Source organism: Thermobia domestica, chromosome 13 (genome assembly GCF_964235325.1).
Source record: "Thermobia domestica chromosome 13, izTheDome1.hap1.1, whole genome shotgun sequence".
NCBI classification, from domain to species: domain Eukaryota; kingdom Metazoa; phylum Arthropoda; class Insecta; order Zygentoma; family Lepismatidae; genus Thermobia; species Thermobia domestica.
This window is the reverse complement of record NC_137466.1, coordinates 152992236-153015824: the sequence shown is the minus strand read 5'-3', so window position 1 is coordinate 153015824 and position 23589 is coordinate 152992236. Positions and strand designations below refer to the sequence as shown.

The window sequence follows — 23589 nt, the reverse complement described above, 5'->3', positions numbered from 1 at the left end:
TGAAATTTCGACAGGGCATAATATTTGCGACGGAAAGTCATACTAACAAAAGATTTTTGGAAATTGATGGGAAAGAGAGAAAGAAAGGAGCACCCAAGATCGAATACTGCTCTCCCATATGGGCCATGGCCGCACCTACACATCTCTCTAGACTTGAGTCTGTTCTCAATTTCTTTATTGCAATAGTACGTTTTCGTGTTCCCGCACTTCGAATATTACCTAAGGAGGAAATTTTGCGATATCTTAATATCCAGACGCCGGAAGTACGCAGAAAGAACTCTGATTTGAAGTTTCTTCATAAGATTGTAAATGGGAACCTAAGATCAGAAACCCTAATTCAACAACTATCCTTACATGTCTCTTCCCGCAAAACCCGGAATACCCACCTATTCCATCTTGCACGCCCTAGGTTGACAATTATACAGAGGTCTCTTTTTCACCGAGTACCCAACTATTATAATAATCTAACAAGTGAGGTGGACATTTTTTCGAGCTACCCGGTGTTTGAAAGAGCAATAAAACGCGTGCTGGCTAAATAATATTACTTGTGCACTCTTTGTTAATACTATTGATGTTATTGTTGTTGTTTATTTTTTTTAATTCTTTTTCTTTTTTCTTTTTTTCCGCTTGTTGACATTTCCGTGTGTAAAATGGCACAATTATGCTGTATCTGGGAATTTGTTCAATAAATAAATAAATAAATAAATAAATAAATCTTAAAATCTTCATATCTCGGAATCTTTTAAATATTACAGACATGAAATTTGATTTATGGGGTTCTCATTTGAAATACGCGTAATTAAACACTTTTTTCGTGTTTTAATATTTGACTTAGAAGGGAAGAAAAGGAAATGAAAAGAAAAATGGGATGTGAGTTACAATTATTATAATAATATGTTATATTTCGGAATCTATTAAGGTCAGAGAAATAAAATGCGTTATTTGGAATTTCCATTTAAAACAGTTAGACGCGTGTTTCACCGTTTTCTTTATAGTATTTGTCCTAAAAGGGAAGAAAAAAAGGATGGGTTACAATTGTTGTGATTGGATGGTCATGTCTCGAAATTCTTTAAGATTTAGAGACATGACATTTGATATACTAAAAATATGTTAAATTGATTTTCTAATGATATTTCCTCCAATAGGAAAGAAAAAGGCAGGTAGAAAAAATGGAATGAGAGTTGCAATCGTTAAAATAAGACGGCCATATCTCGAAATCCTTTAATTAATTTGATGCAAATATATCTGCTCCTCAATATTTTCTATGTTTGGATCGCTAATTTTAGTGAACCATCATTTTTAAACTCTATTGATGTACTAGTAAAAAATAAATAAATAAATAAATCCAGAAAGTGGCTGCATTTGCTGAATTCTACTGTAGACAATGTTTATTCCAAAGGCTTGTGTGGTGCATTAGGATTTCCAAATATTCACAATATTATATTGCTTGCCCAGATGAAATTTATCTATATTGCCGTTTTTGGAAAGTTTTTGAAAGAAATAGTTTTGATGTATAAACTAAATAAAATAAAATTGAAAATTGTTAAAATTCATTATTATTTTCCAATTCTGAAGAAAGACTGACTTCAAAATAACCATCTTAAAAAGGATTAATTTATACAATTATTCCTTATCATTAACCGCAGTAACTTGCTCATATTTCTCGGGATAGCATAGGTTCCATGTATCAGGCTAGATAGGGGTGCGCACGAGACAAGATTTGTGGCTGTCTCGAAAATCCGGCTCTGTATATATATATATATATATATATATATATATATATATGCTCAAATTGAGACAAAGAGCCCCCAAATTAACTTCGGCGAGCTCTTTTTTTTTTAATCATGTCACTGATATTAAGAAATATTCATTTAGCCTAAGTCCACTCTCTAAATAGAACGGAAAAGATTTGGATCCTGTGTCAGTAGCGTCATTTCAGATTTGGCTTGGGGGGGGGGCAAGACCCCTTGATATAAGTAAAATTTCGCGTTTTTCACTGACTTACTACTATTCTATTGATAAAATTTATATAAATCTCAAACTCAGGGGGGGGGGCAAATGCCCCTCCCTGCCCCCCTAAATGACGCCCCTGTCCTGTGTGCTCACGTATCAATTCTTGTTTTCACTTAAGATGAAAGTTCGAGCTCCTCCGTGACTAAGCAGTTAACGCATGTGTATTTAGCATGGAAATCCGGGTTCGATTGCCCGCAGGATCTCATGTGGTTCGGATTCCACGTTAATCAGTAGGTTCCGTCTTATATAGAATCGCAGCTGAAAGGAACATTAAACTCAAAATCAAACGAAAGTTCGTTACATTACGATTCAAGTAAATTTTCCTTTTTCTTTACATTACACAGTCAAATACTAAAACTAGGAACAGTGTCATAGTGTACACCACGCCAAGGAGTTTGGTTTAGCTTTTGATAAAACAAACTCCTTAACAAGTTAAATTTTACCAAGACCTAAACCAATTTACCTTGTATATAGCCTTTTACCTCAAATTAAATGAAGTATACTTTAAAATGAATAAACATTTGAAAATAGAAAATATTTAAGTGTTTATATTTGTCCAGTAGAAATTCATTTAGTTTCATTTCAGTGTTGTATTCCACAAATAGATTAGTATTTTTCCTTCCGAGTATTATACTAACCCGCTCATCTCAACAGCATTGCGGGTAGTCTATCACCAAGGATTACATTCATAATGATTCCAATAGGAATACATGGGGAACTATTTTTGATTGTTCTATATCTTGGGATCAATGGGATGGATCATCTCCATCAACCACCTCAATTCCTACCTTTTGACCCCTCTACATTCTAGCAAAAATGTTGATGATTATCCAGCCAGTAGGTTACTTCAGGTTTTGCCAAGAGGGGGAGGGAAGATTATCCACTGACGTAAGTCTTCCACATTTTTATTAATATACAATTTATTTAAAAAACACATGAGTCTCCAACTCAGGGGGATGGGGGCAATTTCCTCTGCTCTTCCCTGGATCCATGACGTAGGTCTTGAGATTTTGTCTCTCTTTGACACACGGGAGAGACACAGTAAATACAAAAGTTAGCTTTTGACAGGGGCGCACCCACGTGGGGGTCCACTGGGTCCGAAACCCCCCAAAACAAATTTCATAACTTGATTCACATTTGTACACTTTCTTATCAAAATTATACTTGTTTAACAGAGAAATGACTAATCTAGCTTAAAGATTTGATTTTCACCTCATTTATACTCTTTCTTTCATTATAGAAGTAATATAGTTCTATAATTTTTTGTCTGAAAATATAGTTGCAGTAATTAACAATTGAAGGGTTGGATGCAAGAACCAGATATGTCCAGTTTTTAGAAATTTTTCCGGAGCTGTCTGCTTCTTGCTCTAACTTCACGATGAACACTGTATGTAGGTACATTACAGTACATGTCTAATTTATAACATTGAATATAATAATCGGATCCATATGATTCTTGCACACAATGTAGAGTGACTTTTTCCTACTGGAACATGTGAAAATCTCAAATTCGCTAAAAAAAACGGACCTACCTGGTTCTTGCATCCAACCCTCCAATTGCTTATTACATAGACGTATTGCCCCCCCCCCAAAAAAAAAACTTTGGGCTCCTCCCATTAAAAAAAATTTAGGTGCACCTCTGGTTTTTGATAAACTCCTTAAAAGTTAAAGTATTAGAAAGGCGCTCTACTAAAAACAAAAACACGATTGAAAACCATGGGCTTGGGGTACGGAAGACATTGTCACTTCCAAGTTATTCAAGTTGGTGAATTCATGTAATTAACATTCTTCTTAACTTTTTTGAAATATTACGTATCGAGTTACTTCGAAACCATTGGAGAAAACACAAAATGAAATAAATATATTTGAAAGAAAGAAAAAAATGCAGTCATGTAATTTCTCTTTTTTTTCTTTCTTTTTTAATAGTCATTGACGCTGTTCGCTATTCTTTTGTTTGACTTTAAACGTGCTTAACTTTACAACATGTGTTAAGTGAAAGTGTTTGAGGAGGCCACCTCTTGTATAGGATTCATGCCAATTACACTGCCTAACAACAGATGGAACTCACAGTAACTTTCAAATATAATACCACCATTTTCCACATTCTTCTTTCAGGGACGGTAGTGATACTTTTCCATAGTACTCTAATGTAGACACGATGTAAGAAATCAAGAATTATTAACTCTTTAAGATGAGAATTCCAAAGAATGAGACATGAATTTTCCAAGGAAAAGAAAGCACTGTGTCGATATTCATCAACGGACTAAAATTATTAAGTTCTGTATACTGTTTGTTTTCTGAGCAAAATTGATTCATTATTACGATTTGCGTAGACAAATGCACTATACTTTGGTACACTGTAAAAAATCGTTGTGTTATTTCAACGACATGCCTATGTGTTAACACAATTATGTAAAAATATAACACAAAAAGGTGGTTAGAACAACTCACTCTCCATTTGGAGTTGTGTGTCAAATGCTTGAAATGACACAAGCCTGCGTGTTAAATTAACACAAGTGTAAAATCTTCGGCGTTGTTTTCTGCGTGATTGCCAAATATGTTGGGCATCTAATTATAAAGTTTTATGTACTGAAGCTACAGTCAAACACAGTAGAAAAAATATTTAAAAAATCCAGGTATTCGCAAAATTTCAACGAAAAAACCGCGCGATGTGTCCTCAATTGTTTTACATAATGTTTTCTGAAGAAATATGTCAACAGCGAGAAACAACACCGTATTACTGTGTCACTTCTACACTGCACTAAAGTCACTAGTCAACACCGAGAACTATGTTTCAAAAATGGCGGAAAACCAGTAGAAACACGATAAAGAGGTAAACATACTATAAGAATATAAAGAGTTTCCAATCATTCTTGAACAAGTTATTAGTAAGGTTGTGTTTCGAACCATCAAAGCATACTTCAAAATAAGTGTTGGGGAGGACGACAAAAAGGTTTATGAAGATTTTCTAAACAAAGTGTTCTGTAGTTTACTATTCTTATTTTAAAAGTAGAATCTTCGGTAATCGTAAGCATGCACACCACAAGCTTTTCCAACACAGAAAAATGGTTCCATCAACACCGCATACAGAGTTATTTCAACACCGAAATAGGTGCCGTAATAACAAAGAACTGGAGTCGAACTAACACCAAGAACGGTGTTAATTGGTAGTCGGTGTTAATTGAATTTTAACACAAGGAGTGTTGAATTAACACCAAAACGGTGTTACTTATACGGCTTTGACCTTGAATTATGACACAGATTGTGTGTTGAGATAAGAAAATGATGTTAAAATAATACAGGGACTGTGTTATATTAATACTTGACATGGTGTAATATTAACACACTACACACTGTGTAACTTTCTTCGTATTGGTGCAACACCGCCACAAGTAACACTTAACACTTTTTCCCACACTATCGACCCTGGCATGGTGTCAAATCAACACCAAAAATACTAACACAGATCCTAATTTAACACCGCTCAAAACGATTGTGTGTTAAAATATAACACAAACAGGACTTAAAATATAACACACCACCTGTGTTAAACGCCAACACCGTGGGGTCTGTGTTGAATTAACACCGCATAGTGGTAGTCATGCTGGAACCACTGCCTTGTGTTAAATTTGAGTTGAATTAACACAATCATTTTTACTGTGTAGGAAAGGAACTGGGGATTTATGTAATATACAGGCACGGACGCAGAAATTTATTTCGGGGGGTCCAAATTCAATATAAGGATAAATTATATCATCCCCAAAATTAGATTAAATTCACAGAAAAGCTTAGAATTAATCTTTCGTTAATATATACAGGGTGTCTCAAAAGTTGCCTGACAAGGGGGCAACTCTTTTATTATCAGAGGTACAACAAAATGTAAGAGGGGAAACCGTATCGAAATATGATGTTTTCAATATAAAGTGAAAGATTTTTTAAATCGGACCAGCCGTTTGGGCTGTACACTCTTTATGCGCCCAATGTTAAATGAAAATGCAACGTTGCCATTTACTTCGATCTACAACATAAGTGAATGAAGTTATTGTCTTTTACGCTAACGTGCCAATGGCCAACCCCCATTTCAAACATGGCCCTATTCACATTATATTGTGGGTCCAGGTAAATGGCAACGTTGCATTTCCATTTAACATTGGGTGCATAAAGAGTGTACAGCCCAAACGGTTCGTCCGATTTAAAAAAAAAAAAAAATCACTTTATACTGAAAACACCGTATTTGGATACGGTTTCCCCTCTCACATTTTGTTGTAACTCTGATAATAGCAGAGTTGCCCTATGTCAGGGAACTCTTGAGACACTAATATATGTATATATATATATTACTGTTGTACTGTACATGTAATTTTACTCTACTTTCGGAACCAATTTGACAACGAATCAGTGTCACTGAAATTTTAATAACAATCTTAACGTGTACAGCAGTTTACGCATTATTTAAAAGCTTATTCGGTTCTTTAATTTTCTTTTCATCAAATTTCCTCATTTAAGAAAATCACTAGTGTACGTTTGTAATAAAGAAGACTCAACAGGCATAAAATAAGCGTAAATAATATCTAATACTTGAAATCGTGGTACGTGTTTTCTCTTCTATCTGGAAATATGTTTTTAACAAGTACAAAAGAGAAATTCATATATTCTGAGTAATTTCCCAATTCACGGCAAATTTTCGTTGATTGAAAACCAATACACTACTCTAAATGTTAATATTTATTAAATTGTATATTTATTAATACCTTGAAGGGGGGGGGGGATGTTTTTTTAATTTCATATGCATTTTTTCTTTTAAAAAAATCATATACATATTTTTTTTACAGTGGAGCAGCACATAAAAATACATGATAAAGTAAAATTGAATTGTTGTCCTCTATATTAGTAATTTATCTGCTAAATAATTGAATAACTCCCACAGATAATGAAACTTAGTAATGATAAACAGTGTGATAACTTGTCATTTATTTCCCGTAAGTTCTTCTTACATTTTCACGGGGCCCCAAAATTTATTTTTGCAGGCATGCCCGCATTGTTATTGTTACGCTAGTGGTTTGTAATTAATTTCTTCTTCTGCTTTATCTGTCTGCAGTATTGTTTTCTTCAACTTCTGCAAATACTAGGCCTACATAATTATTTCTTTGATTCCATGCAGCTAATCCTCTCAACTGCTGGATTTAGTATAGGATCACAATGTGCCTTATTAAATCGTAGTGTTACATAGAAGATGCCAGTTTATCCCCCACGATCAACACACTAGAACAGTACCGGTACTTCACATGATAACTGTTGAATGGAATCGAATTTTTGATTTCTGTTTTCTCTTTCAATTAGACACTTAGAGCGACTTTTTTTCGGCCGTGTTTGTTAATGAAGTCAATCACCTAACATCTTTACGGGAAACGGTGATTGTCCATATTCCATATATGAAAGTATGTCTAAGTTTATAATTTCTTTTAGGTTAAAAGATTTTGCGAGTTAAACCTAAAGAAATTTTAGTGAGGTTAAAACCTCATATAGTTGGGATGTGAGAAAGTACATAAAGCGTAGAATATTGCTGTTTATAGAATTCCTCATTCCATGTATCACTAAACAATTCACGAACAAACATAATTCACTTAAAAAATTGACCTAATGTGGATCTGAGAAGGTATGTCTTAATCTATTGGCGAATTTTTCATTTATATTTATTTATTCCTAGCATTTTCTTTACCACATCTTAGGTTAGGAAATTTTAAGTCTGTATGATTTTTTTATGTTACTTAGCAGTTTCATGAATTTGAATGTAAAGGATACATATTTTTTACAGTTTGCTTTTAAAGTAGTATAACAGGTGAAAACCTCACAATGTTTTTACTGGTTGCTAAGCTGAAAACACTAAAATTTTGACATCTATCGTACATTAAATAAAATTGATTTATATACACAAAAAATCATTACTAATGTTATTATTATTTTCGAGTCTGGTATAGGTTTGGCACAAATTCTGCATAGGGTTTGCCATCTTTCCCGAACTAGGTGAGACCTAAGAGGGATACATTACATGGCGGTACACCAGACTATGCTAAAGATCGACAGAAATACTTAGGGCTGTATTCATAGATCGTGCCTTGAGTGAAACATGTGTCTTGAATAAAACTTAATATCTGAGAAAATTTCAGTTTTGAGACAACTCTGATCCATAAATATGTTTTTGAATTTCTTAGCGAAAACGCATCTTGGTCAAGACTGCTATTTTTGTCTTGTAGAAAATATGGAAGGACAATTCCTGCTTGAAATTTTGTTTGACCATGAATTAGCGAGATCGAAAGCTTCTTTTCAGAAATGTTTATGAATAAGGTGAAAATGTAATTTCATCAATACCTTCTTACGGACAACCTACATCTCAAAATCTTGTCTGAGAAGGATTATGAAACAGCAATCCACTTCTGAAGACCAGTGTTTCTACCAGACATGTTTTTAGGGGAATACTATGCCCTCCCCGGAGGATACCAAAATAATACGTCTATAAAATAATAATAAATAGAATAGTATCAGCAGTCCCCCCCGGAATACGAAGTGTGCCCCCCGGAACATAATTTCTGAAAGAAAGACTGCTTAAGACAGATCTTGGGAAAAATTTTCATTAGGAAAATTTTTAAGGCCCTTAGTGTGTCATTTGTAATTTCGACTCACAATGTGTACCTACGACGATCGAGAATCTGAACATCCCTAAACATGCCTTCCTAAATCCCCAGTTCTTAGAGGCTTATAGCATACAAAAGGGTATAGCCTGCCAAATTGATGTTGCACAATGTGTGGTCAGAACATCGGCCCCTATACAGGCTTCCTCCAGAAAATTTTGTCCAGGGAGAGGTTGCATTGGGACCAGTAGTGGATCTACAAAGTAAAAATTGGGAGCAGTCAAAGAACCCAGACATTTATAAGTACATAATGAGTTTACAATTTTTATGGGTCCTGCAGAAGGTATCAATTTAACTCTTTTTCGATGGATATTATAGTTAAGTTGGGCGTTGACACTGTGGACATCAAGTATTGTTTTACACATTGCATAAGAAAAAAACTGCAACTGAAACTATCTTTAATGTTTCAAAAATTTTCCAATAAAGAACAAAGGACAACGCTTATTATAAACTTTCAAAAATATTAATATTTCTATATAAAATGTTTTGTCACTAAAAAAACTGGGGGAATAGGCCCTCCAGCCCCGGGTGGATCCGCCACTAATTGGGACACTTAGCAAACTGAGATGTCATGCATTAAGAAAAATGTAATCGTAATTAAATTTATCTTAGCTCCGAAAGGGGAGGGGCGGTTGGCCAACTTGGAACATTGAATCTATATACAAGAAAATGTCCTTCTCTCTCTTGCTTTGATATCTATCGACATACACACGGACGGCCATTCTTCAAGACTTCCTATATGTATGCAAAGCATAATTTTGAAGTCTATATAGCCGAAACCGTACCGAAAGATTGAGATGATTAACTTCTATTACGGGTCTGACTCTAGACGATGATAAAACATCTATACTATACTATGCTATTTCTACTATACTGTGCTATACTATACTAGATCTTACCTGAGCACTGATGGATGAATAACATGACGAGAATCGACGAAAGCGATAAATATGGAAATTTAAAGTAATTGGCGTGATCAGGGGCTTCTAATTGTGTTCAATGTAATGTAGGTACAGCTTTAGACTTCGTAGATGCATTGTATCCAGCAACATGGTATGTTGAGCTAACGAGATGTAAGTTTATGTACTTTTTCTGTGTATCTACCCAATGATACAATATATGAGGAAATATTCGATCATATAGGAGGCGTATAGGACTGGCTAAATACTGAATGTGCTAACAACTATAAAACTGTCTTTGAAGCACGGTGGTAGCTATTCTAACAATTAATAAAGCTGTTTCTGAAGCATGCCGGTTAGCTGTGCTAACAATTATTAAACTGTCTTCGAAGCACGATCGCTAGCTGTGCTAGCAACTATAAAACTGCCTTGCCTTTGAAGCACGCCGGTTAACTGTGCTAACACCTATAAAACAGTTTTTGAAGCTATGCTAACAACTATAAAATAGTCTTTGAAGCAGAGATTAGCTGTGCTAACAACTATAAAACTGTCTATGAAGCACGACGGTTAGCTGCGCTAAGAGCTGTGATGAGTGATGAGTTCTCGTGGTCGATAAATGGCAAAAAATTCGGGATCCTAAGGTCATGCTTTAACTGTAAATGATGCAATGTCATATAATGTTGAAGAGGAGTATCAATGTATTTTCGTGGTGCGTCGTTATCACAGTCGTAGCTCAATATACTATCCAGTAGCATGTGATGAGGTTGAGCCAAACTTGTCGATTTGGTTTGACTTGTAGTTTTAGCGCCCCTTTCAGCAGCGAGATTATATGAGACTTGGACCTACGGCTTAACGTGAAATCCGAACAAATTGAGCTCCTATCGGGAATCGAACCCTGGTAACCGCTTAGCTACGAGGGAGAGTTGTCGCGATATAACACGTTCGAAGCTGTTCAATACGCTTGGAAAGTTAATAAGATCGTATAAAGAAGCTGTGTTGGGTGCGGTGAGTGTGGCTGTCAGGATATGCGATATGCTACAAGCAAAGCGTGTAAATGTAAAGCATGGTTGTCAGGATAGCTCAGGGTGACCGTAAATTAACGTGGTCTTTGGAAAGGCTTTTTAAGAACCCAAGTACAATCTCGGACTGGGGAGTATGGGGCCCCGGCAGGAGCCTCACTTGGAGGGCCACATCTTCCCTTCCAAGTAGCTTGTACGAGCCTCACAAAGTATACCAAGTTTCATTTTCTTATTTTTTAAAATTCTAGTTATTGTATAGTGACACTTCCAATTGAGTTTGATAAAATGCTAACTGAAACATTATCAATATAACCTGAAATTAGAATTAATACTCACAGATCGAGTATTATGAATAGTTATAACAAAGATGAAGTGGTTGCTTCACGAATGTTGTTTAAATGGACTGAAAAGACCTCCAATTATATGTTGAAACATTTCGAGATTTATCTTATGTTTCCTAATGTATAGGCTATGTCTACATGTCATGCCATATGTTATTTATAGTCTATATAGGCTATGTCTAAGAAACCAAAAGCTGTTATAAACACAGAAAATGGGAAACTGTTCTGTTCTTTTATGGTGTTGCAATAACTTGTTAAACGATTAACGGAGGGCCCCAGCAAGACTTTGTAAAAGTCAGTATCATTTCAGCATTCATGGGGGCCCCAATACACAGGGTTGCCATATGTCCGTATTTTGTACGGACTGTTTGTATTTTTGGGGCCGTGTCCGTGTCCTTATCGTACAAAACATGAAATAGGAAAATGTCCGTATTTGACAGTTTTTGGAGCTGCCCGAAAATTTCCGACTCCGAAATCGTTAAAAAGTTTATCATTTTTCCATTCCAGGGTTGTTTTGGTTAAATTTGATATACGCAATTTAATGACATGATTTATTAGATTTGTGTTAATGAAAAAAATATATAAAACATGTTAGTTTCCAATAGTGTTTTAAGTATTACAGTATTACAAACCACCGATTGGGTTTTGGTAGAGTTAATACCAAATCTCATACATGACACCAATGTGTACGTGCTTGTGTAGTATCTCAATTGTTTATAGACTAACTCATTATTTTAGATGTTTGAGAAATTAAAAAAAATATATATACAAAATTTTCTCCCCTTGCTTACTTTTATATTTTTTATTGTAAATGTTCACTTATTTTTATATTCTTTTAGATTAGTAGGGAAAGAACCAGCAAAGTGGCTGTAGACTGCTGAACTGAAAGTATACAACTGCTGCCATCTATTTAGCTTCGAACAAACTTAATTCACTCTTGCTCTTCCCTGCAACATATGGCTGCCATCTAGTGAGTATTATTGAAACTAATGCTGTAGCATGAGTACTAAAACTACAGAGAACTTTGTTCCAAGTCAACTTTGTGATCACGAATGCAAATGGTGTTTTTGATCTCAATTATAGTAAAGATTGTGAGGGTCTTTTATTCTTTCCCTGCGACATTTCTCATACCCTTTCCCTGCTTGCCCATAAGCATCACATGAGCAAGCCGAAAAAGAAAAAGAAGTAACAGTAAGTTTATATTTTTTTCATTATCGTTTTCATTTTACTCGGATATGATTGTTACCAAGCAAATGCTTGTATCATAATATCGAATATCAGTTAATGTCGAAATAGATGTTCAGAGGCGGCTCATGAGGAAAGACACATTGGAGAAATTTTGTTTTTTGTCACTTCAAACCAAGTTTTGTTACTTCAAACTAGAGGAGAAAAACCAACTTGATTACCGATTGTTATATACGAGAAGTATAGTGCGATAATTTTCTTGTCTTAGACGTGTTACTTTGAAGTGATAAAAATTTAGTGTTTAACAATGTGACTTCCCTCACGAACCGCCTATGTATTATTATTATTATTATTATTATTATTATTATTATTATTATTATTATTATTATTATTATTATTATTAGTAGTAGTAGTAGTAGTAGTAGTAGTAGTAGTAGTAGTTGTAGTAATAAAACGAACAAATAAAAGATTCGGAAAACTTGTAATTTTACGTCTAGTGCAGTCTTTCCGAATTGGTGGTCCGCCGACCCTTAGGGGTCCCGTGAGTTTATTTACATCTCATAATTTATAAAAGACGTAAATAATGCAATATACTTCTTATATGTATTGTAGTATGTTGTATGGTTATAACATAAACAAAGATTTGGAGGCACGGTGGCTCAGTAGTAGAGCGCTGGGGGTGCGTGGGGTCCCTGGTTCGATCCCCGTTCAAGTAAGTTTGTGGTGGATAACATCGTGTTCGTGGGTTTTCTGGGGGTACATCCTTTCCTTTTATATTCTCATTTCACCGATTATTTCTTCATCATTCACTTGCCTTAATCATCGTCTCCCTTAGCCTAACGTCTTGATCGTGGGACGTTAAACTCAAAGATTTCATTTGAAAGATAAACAAAGGTTTGTAATTTAATTGTTTTTAATATTGTTTCGTACTTCTCATCTACCATAACTACTGCAGAGATACCAACATTTAAAAGTGTGTGAGTCCTTGCCTTAAAAATAAAAGAGTAATCTGAAGTAATTAGGAACCACTGTTGTAGTGATTCGAAGGTCCTACAGAACGAAAAAAATGAAATGAAATCTTTGAGTTTTACGTCCCACGGTTATGCCAAAGGAGACAGTGATGATGAATAATGAATGCAATGGTCGAATGAAGAAAGTTGGAGGAAACGGGAGAACCCACGCACACGGTGTTTGCCCACCACAAAGTTCACTTGGCGGGGGCTGGGAAAGAACCCGGGACCCCAAACACCAGAGGCGAACGCTCTACCACTGAGCAACCGCGGCCCTCCTACAGAACGAATTGGGACGTTCCATTTATAACGTTTTTTTTTTAAATGTTCTAGTGTCTTAGTTTAAGTGATGGTTTTATCTTGCAGCTTGGTTCAAATTTAAAGACCCTTTTCAACACTGAGGCCACATGAAAAGTGAACCTAAAGTTTAAGATGGAATCCGAATCACTGACATTATTCACAATGTGTGTGTCTCTTGGACGTCTTCACGGTTGCTTTGCGTGTAAATATTGTTGTTCCGTCTGATTCCCTTCCATTTCCCTTTATTTTTATAACTACTGTTGCTAACTAACTGTGAATACATTTTTTTTTTTTTAATTTCTAGTTAAGAAGAGAGTGAGAGTGTCTGTCCTTAGGGTTAGGGTTTGACGGAAAACAATCAACAAGGGAAAAAGAATATACCGTCAGATTTAAAGAAAGAAAAAAAAAACTTCCATCGAAAATAACGGGCCTGAGGAATGCTCCCAGACTGATTTGACCCTCAGAAACGTGACCAGCACTCTTGATGAAAAAAAAAAAAAAAAAAAGAGAGAGAGAGAGAAATACATACTATTTTGAAACTAGACAGAAATATTGTGGAAGAGGAAAAATGAAACAATAAAGATACAACAAAGGCAGACACCCAGAAGGGGTATTTGATGCAAGAATACCTTTTCAAGGACCTTTGTATGCAGTGTTGCTGACCATAGCAAGAAAAGGCAACAGTTCCTCCAGATACAGACTTACCGTATCTACTGTTTTATTTGTGTACTAGCTGAAATACCCATTCTTCGCGTGGGTCAGATAAATATCATAAAATAGTAGCAGAATTTGAAAGTCATCGCTAATGAAATAGTCACCATTGATCTTAGCGACCGCGAAAACTATGCATTTGATATTAATATCGGTCATTTTGGATTATGTTTTACATGTCTCGGTATCTCCCACTCCCCGCGGTGACCCCCAGCCCGCAGCCGAATGGGGTGAATTTGGAACTTAATGCGATCGAAGTTTCACCATCGATCTCAGCGACCGCGAAAACTATGAACTCGACATAAAATAGGTCATTTTCTCTACTTTTACATGTCCCAGTAACCCCCCCCCCCTGGCTCGAATTAAAAAAAGAACGCTTCGCCTTGGTTTGGGACGTGGACCAAGGTACCCGTGACCAAAATTTGGTAACTTTTGTTCCACTCGTCTGGACGCCAGGCCGCACACAGACAGACAGACAGGCAGATACACAAACAAACTCTTTATTTTATTTATATTCGATTTTGGAGTTCAATAATCAATGTCTGCTTTCAGCATGAAAACTGGAAATATAAAATAAACATTTCTCACTTGCCATATCAAAAAAATAACAATCAATTAAAACATTGAGATGGAAGTTAAAATATCTAACCTCTAAAACATAATTATTTTTTCAAATGTGTTTCTGCAAAGGCCTGTCTCCTTTTTCTTGGCTGTCTCTGGCCTAGCCAAAGGCAGTCCCAACCAGAAAAGATACAACTAATTGTATATTGTGAAGACTTTAAGTAAAAGGAAATCAATCGAACAATATCAAGACTCCCCTGAAAACATGTAATAAATCCCGCCATTGATATGCACCCACATACATTTTTGGAAAGTCGGCGCCGTTGACCACTGTAATGTGTTCAATGTTCTTCCACTGTAAATCGAACTCAGGATCATGAAGCTTAAAGCAATAGGCGCGATCTTGTATAGCTTCGATACTTAAAAGAGCATAGAAATAGAATCATTGCATTCATTCCCTCTACTGGGAACTATTCCCTGTTCGGCCTAAGCTCTAAACTGCGATAAACAAAACCACGTGAAACTAAATCTAACTGATTTGCTGTTGGCCTACCGACGCTTGTACTCCTCCGCAAAATAGTTCATATGATTTGATTATTCCTTTCACTATAAAGCTCCACATAAAACTACTACATTATTACAAATGACAAAAATATAATGCAGATTATCTAATAATACTGCAATCGAGTGTAGTTAATGAAACAATACACAGAGAAAAATCCGTTCTCCGGACAGCGGTATATTGTACAAATATACGTTATCCTCTTGCTTACTACAGAAATCAGTACGGAGCACACGTTATCCATATGCTACATAGGCACTGCCCTTCGATGTTACATGATGCGGTTGCAGGATGTCTGACATGTAACAGTTTTCCGTAGTTCACATGCATATACTTATGTTACATTCCTCAGCTGTATGTTATATACGTATATTTGTATGTGAGATGCTGACCGTCTATATTGTTTCATACGGAAAGTACGTATTGATGGAACACTTATACAGAAAGTATTATAAAACATGCGTTTTCAGTTATACGTCTGCTGTACGTTAAGTCCAAAAACTACAGAAATTATGCATGTAACCTATCTTTTTAAGTATGTCACCTACAATTTTTTTTCTCAGTGTAGAAATAAACACTAAGCATGCACAGTAATTATGGCGCCAATTCAACTGTGAAGGCGTGTTCTGCTTTTAAAGTCTGAAAGATGGCTGGCATGAATCCCGGTTCCGCGAGTGTTGTGCTGAAATATCAACAAGGTAAACCTTTACTCACTAACAAGTAAGCAACAATTGTTTACCAGCGAAATTCAATTTTTTTAATCTTTCGAGCTTTTTCTTTCTTTTCTGCTGCTGCTGTAAGTATCTGGACAACACGAGACAATATTGTCAAAATGCACGTGTATAATTTGCTCCTCCCCGTGGGGAGTGGGAGTGATACATTACTAGCCAATCGTAATTGTGACAAGCGGAAGGATACAAATATTTTGTTTATCGGAGTTTAGAGCTTACGCTGAACAGGGAATAGAGTACATAATGAACCAATGTAGACGAACAATTGCTGTGTTCTAGCAATCGGTAAGTCCTGGATTGGAATCTCACGGCCGACCATCCTCAGCCAAATTTTTCCAGCGTTTTTTTTTTTTTTTTTTGTCCCACTACGTGAATAACAGGATGTATCTGTTGTATATATATAAAATAAAATTGAAAGTATCTATGTTTGTTGAACCGACAGATATATAAAAATAAATAAAACTTAATAACTCTTGAACCACATGACCGATCTCAATCAACTTTTCAACCTAGATGAAGTTCGAACATGAGATAATTTTTGTCATATCACTTTGACGATGTATCTTAAAGAAGGGGAAAGACATTTACAAATGATCGAAAATGACCGATATTAGTGCCAAATCTATAGTTTTTGAGGTCACTGAGATGAACAGTGACACTTCTCATGCCTTTTAAATCGAAATTCAGCCCCGCAAATTTTGGGAGAGGAGGGGGGGAGATATATAAAAATCATCGAAAATGACCAATATCTAGGAGCGCTTAGTAATAGTAAAAAGTGATTAACTAACGAAACATATTACTATGTTTTCTTAATTATAACGTGTCCAAAAAAATGAATCGGCGAGTGGAAAAACAGTACTAGTCCAAAAAAACACATTTTGAGATATTTGCAAAAATAAATTTTGTTTGCAAATGTCATACATATAGTCGATATTATGATAAGGGAAACTTTTTAAAACTGTTATCCTAACCCATGAGAATGACCGTTCCGTCTAATTGTTTCTTTAACATGTGCCAAAATTTTTTAAAATAAAATATTACTTATTGCGGGACATGTACTGTTTTTCCACTCAACTTCACTTAATGAACTTTTCACTGTTAATAATACAACTACAATATAGAAACAATATTTAGTAAATAAATCAATATCGGTTCAGTTAAACATTTGAAAAATGTGGGACATTCAATAAAAACAAAATGTTACAAAATTAAACGTCTTCATCTTCCTCGGTGGTTTTCTAAGTAGATATTCCATTGTAGAATGATAATGCTTCGTTAGGCACATACTTCTTCGACTTCTCTTGACGACTCACTGCTGCTATCGCTCGTTGTTCATAACTTTTAACTCAAACTATCAATGTAATAACCTCTTATAAAATAGAGGATCTACTCTCACAACAAAATCTTGAAGCCATACGTCACAGTTTCGCCATCCCTACTCTGCCCACTCCGCCCAATAGGATCGCAATGTTTTGAGCCAACAATCATGGCGGAAACGAAAGTAGCCAATCAGACGATGGTAGAAACGAGAGTAGCCAATCAGACGTGCCGATGCTCGGTTGCTTTCTGGCTTCACCGATTTAATAGGATGAAGATACATATGGGCAGATCCTCTATTTATAACATCCTTGGTAATAACACACCCCATACACAAGAGAAACGATAACAGATTGCGCAAGTGACAGAATAAGCGTCAACACATACAAAGGTTTAGTTTTCTTTTCAACTAGAAGCGCTGCGCTCCCAGCGCCATTTGAAAGCCGGATTATACGTGAGAAGAACAACACAGTACTTGCCCAGGACAGATACTACTTTTCCACTCATTTAGCACCATGGCTATTTTTATAGCCGCTATAACATGCGAGGACTTGCAAATTGTACTGTTCTTCATTGCAACGTTTGCAGTTATCTCAAAATCTTTGATTTTGGACTAGTACTGTTTTTCCACTCATCGATTCAATTCTATCACACTTTTAAAGTGGTATTACATCCCTTTGAATAATTGTATTTAAATGAAATCGGTTACATTCGAAAGAAAAACACAAATATTTTTTACTATACCTCATAGACATTAAATGTGGGCCCCAAGGAAACACAACCTAATCTTGGGGCCGCGGTGGCTCAGTGGTAGAGCGTTCACCTCTGGTGCTTGGGGTTCCGGGTTCAAACCCTGCTCCCGCCAAGTGAACTTTGTGGTGGACATGGTGGACAAACACCATGTGCGTGTGTTTCCTCGGGGTTATCCCGTTTCCTCCCACTTTCTTCATTCTACCGTTTCATTCATTCCTCACCATCACCGTCTCCTTTAGCCTATCCAGCACAATCATGGGACGTAAAACTCAAAAATTTCATTTCATTTCATTTCAAAACCTATTCTTGGAGAGCTGGATTTCTTAAAACGAAATGAATTAATTGTGTTTAATGTTCAACGCTTATGCCATTTAGGTTCAAGGAAACGAAAGTGAATAATTGTTAAATTAAATTTGTGTTCTCCTACCGGGAATCGAACTCGGGATTATGTGCATCAAAAATACACACGCTAGCCACTAGATCAACAAGGAAGGGTGGATTGTTAATTGTAAGCTAATATAAACAATATCGTCTGTGACTTCAACCACTGCATAACAGTACTATTGCTGTGTTTACGGAAGCTAGACTGAATATTAAGGAATTATATTGTTATTACTAACATATTTAGACAATTGCTGTATTTTCTAATAAGGAGAGTTGCTCATTAGGAGATCGCTTACCTTTCGCGCGAGAAGTTCCTAATTCAATCACAGCCCATATGGGTTTGTAGTTGACAATTTCGTTTTCTCGTGGGATTTCTTAGGGGGGTTACACATTTCCTCCCACATTCGCATTCCATAAATTATTTCATAATAATTCACTAATTATCCGCCTCCTTACCTAAGGGGCAAAGCGTGGGACGTAAAATTAGTTAGTGCAGCTATTTTTTTCTAAGACCTTTGACGTTACCGTTAAAATATTTATTAAACAAAGGTCATTTGTAGATTTTATATTCAGAGACCTCTTTGGCAGCGGTAAGCCTTCTGACGTTTCCAAGCACAGGGGAAGCAGTCATTAACCAGATAAAAGTTTACAAAATGAGTTTAAGGAAGGTAATAAAGATGGCAGTTCAATTCGAAGATTTTTTTTGCAGTTTTTTTAAAAATATAAAAACCAGCTGTAGGCCTATTAGATTTTAGTATGATATAGAGTATAAATATGAGGTATAATACGACTTATGAATGCTTTTCGAAATCTAACATATGTAATGAAACCATGAACTAAGAGTTAAAAGAATCATCATTTTCATTCATTAAAAATCATAATGGCAATTTGGTAGGTGAAAATGAAACGATTTTTTTTTTGTTTTTTTCTAATATCTTAACTTTTGGATACATGCATAACAAAATTTTTAAAAATCACAAGAACAATGACCAAGTTTGCAACCAAAAAAATCATTTTGCATTCTGGATCATGCATCAAGAATCGAAATGGAAAATTCTTTAATAAACTACACATATAGAAAGAGACCACTGTTTGGTCAAACCTAAGCAGGATCTGCAATAAGGTAAAGTATGACTACAGAGAACTTTAACTATTTGCATGTGACATGATATTAGGAGGTCTCTGAAAGTGACAAGCAAAAATTTGAATGTGTAAGTATTCAGCTTATTTCTGTTATAATTAGCTTAGCATTGAGTGAGTTTAAAAATTATCTGTTGTACAGTTAAACTAACACTGGTCTGTCTGGTTTTGAACTCAATACTCTTGGATGTTCACAGTTAAATAATTATATTTTTACAAAAAAAGTATCCACTATACTATCATTATAAGCTAATTGGGTCATCAATAAAATATTGTAATTTGTGACAATAAGAGATCGAAACCACTCGTTCAAATTGACTCTTTAATTTGAGTTACTCGTTTGACTCTAAATTGATTTATGAATTCACTATTCCTTTTAGCTATTAATATAATTGGAGCGTATATTTTCATATTTTCTACACACGTTATACTCTTTGCAAGGAGTTTTTTTTGGGGGGGAGATTTACTCCCCTTAAGCAAGATGTTATGTAAAAATAAACACTTACTATGGTAAGATATATACACAAATACCTGAAAAAAATATGAATTTGGGAGGTTGAACCTTCCCCCTTGATAAACTTCCGCATACACTACTGTCCTTACGTAACAATATTTTCAGGATTTAAAATGTTTTGTAATTGGAAACCCTGTAGGTGGATCGAATGACAGATTAGCCGACGACGGTAGTTTGGAAGAAACAATAGGAGTTAAAAATGTGAAATGTTTCCAGCCTCCGGCGCCCATCAGCTAATATGTTTTGTACCTATCCTTTCAGCTTTTTCTTCCTTTTTAGCCTTTAAAAAAAAGTTATCATTGTGTGAGAACAACATAGTGTATTATTTTTCTTCTACACTGCAAATACTATCTGAACTTTTATCAAGCACATCCTTTTTAATGTATTTTCAATTTGCCTCATAAAATAAAATTTATTAGATAGATTATCTTGGTATAAAGAAATAAATCAAGCGTGTTTTGTCTCACTATTAGAATAAATTATTCCATATCCGTATTTAAGTAACATAATAATAATAATAATAATAATAATAATAATAATAATAATAATAATAATAATAATAATAATAATAATAATAATAATAATAATATATGGCCATAGAGAACCAAAACGCTGGAAATCATACGGTTCCCATTTTGTGCAGATTAAACTTTAAAACACAAACAATTTACAAAATTTAGAGATAAAGCTGAGTACTCGTATCGAAATACTTACTTATAAGGACAGAAATAAACATTATACGTCATATAATAAAGGAGAAAATGAGATGTAAATGTATGTAGCATCTCGCAGAACAACAGGCAGCGTATGTTTAAAAATAAGAATTATTTTATTAAATGCCTCTATATATTTGGTCTAGGAATTAATTCGTGCGGTTGGTACGCACACATTGAAGCTGTAGTACAAACACAAAATACATAAATATCTTAAGAAAAATATTGTCCATCGCTAGCCACCACTTTCGCCCATCTGTCAGGCAATGTACGGATTCCGTGGCGAAAGAAGTCCTCATCCTTGGAAGCGATCCAGTCAGAGACCCATGTTTCGATATCTTCTGAAGAAGTAAACCGCTGTCCAATCAAATCGTTGTTCATGCAATCGAACAAGTAGTAGTCCGAAGGAGCAACGTCTGGTGAATACGGCGGGTGGGGTAAAACTTCCCATCCGATATTTTCTAAATAGGTTTTGACCGGTTTTGCGACATGTGGGCGAGCGTTATTATGTTGAACAATAAGTTTATCATGTCTGTTCTCCCATTCTGGTCGTGTTCTGGCCAGAGCTTGCTTCAAACGCATTAATTGTCGTCAATAACGTTCTCCATTCATAGTTTCACCCGGTTGCAGCAGCTCATAGTACACCACACCTTTCATATCCCACCATATGCACAGCATAACCTTTGCACAGTGAATATCTCGTTTTGGTTGTGATGGACCTGGTTCACCTGGTTTCACCCAGGCCTTTTTTCGTTTAGGGTTCTCGTAATGGATCCACTTCTCATCACCCGTAATAATTCGATGCAGAAACCCCTTTCTGCTCTGTCGTTGAAGCAGCAATTCGCAAATGGTTTTTCGTCTTTCAACGTCTCTGTCTTTCAATTCATGTGGAACCCAATGTGACATCTTTTGAATCATTCCCATGGCTTTCAAGCGTTTGGAGACTGTTGTCTGATCAACGCCTAATGCTGCTGCAAGTTGTTCCTGCGTTTGACACGAATCCTGCTCGAGCAATGCTGTCAATTCTTCGTCTTGAAATTTTTTTGGCTGTCCAGCTCGCTCTTGGTCTGCCAAGCCGAAATCACCACTTCTAAACCGTGCAAACCACTTCTGACACGTTCGCTCAGCTAGAGCATGGTCACCATACACTTCCACCAAAATACAATGACTTTCAGTCGCACTTTTCTGCATGTTAAAGTAATGCAGCAGGACACCCCGCAAAAACACTTTATCAGGCACAAATTGCGCCATGTTCACTTAACTACAAACTGGTGTTGTTGACGCTTTAATCCACTGCCCTATACTACGAACGATACGCGATGACAGGGGTTTGCAACACATGTGTGGATACACGGAACTGTGGGACGCTCCGTTCGTTGCGCCATCTCTTGTCCACCCGCACGAATTAATTCCTAGACCAAATATTTTGGAAAAAGACTTGTACAGTCCGCAGCAAGAAAACTGCAACATGAGCATGTAAGTTTATTGTGAAACGACGAAGTCTTTTGCTCCAAAATAAGTGTGCAGTTGAGGACGCCGAGGTTTCTCCTGGCGTGATTCGTGCCACTTAGCGTTATGTTGATTCCTTGCGCTATTAGACTTAGTTTCACAATAAACTTACATGCTCATATTGAAGGTTTTTTTTTGCTGCAGACTGTACTGGTTGACATGACTGGTACATTAATTTAGTATGGTACAGTGAAGCTCAAGAAATCACAATAAAAATATCTGTAAATCTACATTTTTTTTTTTTGTTTATTTATGTGCAAAACTCATCCCCTAATGCCTTACAAAGTCCTCTTGTATTGTATTAGCAAGTTTTCAATTTTAAAAAGGGAGGTAAAGTAGAAAGGGTCCACTGTTTGCTTCAATATATAATCATCATCATCATCACAAAAGGTATTCTGACATTACTGGCAGGTCGCTTGCTGCGACTAAGAAGCTTCAATGTTCCACGTTCTTCTGCTAACCACTTCGTCTTCACTACGATTTTTTCGTTTTGACATAGTCCATCAATTGTTGTCTCCTTCGCCCCCTCCTTCTTTTTCCCATCACCATACTCTCTAGCACGACCGTCATAATACAGTTCCTTCTTAGCCAATGTCCCAATCATTTTCTCTTCTTCTTCTTAATTATATCTAAAACTGTTCTTTCCCCCCACCTTTTCTAAAACCATCTCATTTGTTCTCCACTAGACCCAGCTAATACTCTCCATTCTTCTTTACATCCACATTTCGAAAGCTTTTAGTCGTTTTTCATCATTTTTCGTAATTGCATGTTTCTGATTCATACAGTACAATACTTTATACAAAGCATTTTATGAGTCTTTTTCTCAACTCTTTATTCAAGGTCCCACAATAGCATTTTCTTTCTCCTAAAGGCTTCTATCGCAATTCATATCCTTGCTTTTATTTCACGTTCACATTTCATATTACTAATAATACTACCCAAGTATCGAAAACAAATCACCTGTTCTATTTTCTCCCCTCCTACTTCTACTGTATATTTGACACCGACCCTTTTGTTCCAGTCACCATGGCTTTTGTCTTTCTAGCATTTATTTTCATTTCATATTCTTCACAGTTCTTTCTCAAGTTTTCTAACATCTTATTGATTTTTTCTTCAGATTCTGCAACAGGCGCCATATCATCTGCAAACCGTATACACCTAATTATTCTACCTCCTACTGAAATTCGTCTTCATTTTGTAGCCTTCTTCACTATCTCTCCTAGATAGATATTAAATAA

At 35.8% G+C, this 23589-nt stretch overlaps 1 protein-coding gene across 3 annotated transcripts in view; it reads right to left on the bottom strand.

The window, feature by feature from the left end:
- LOC145668640 (uncharacterized) overlaps nucleotides 1-23589 on the bottom strand; it is a 745356-nt gene that overhangs the window by 554613 nt on the left and 167154 nt on the right. The window lies entirely within an intron of this gene.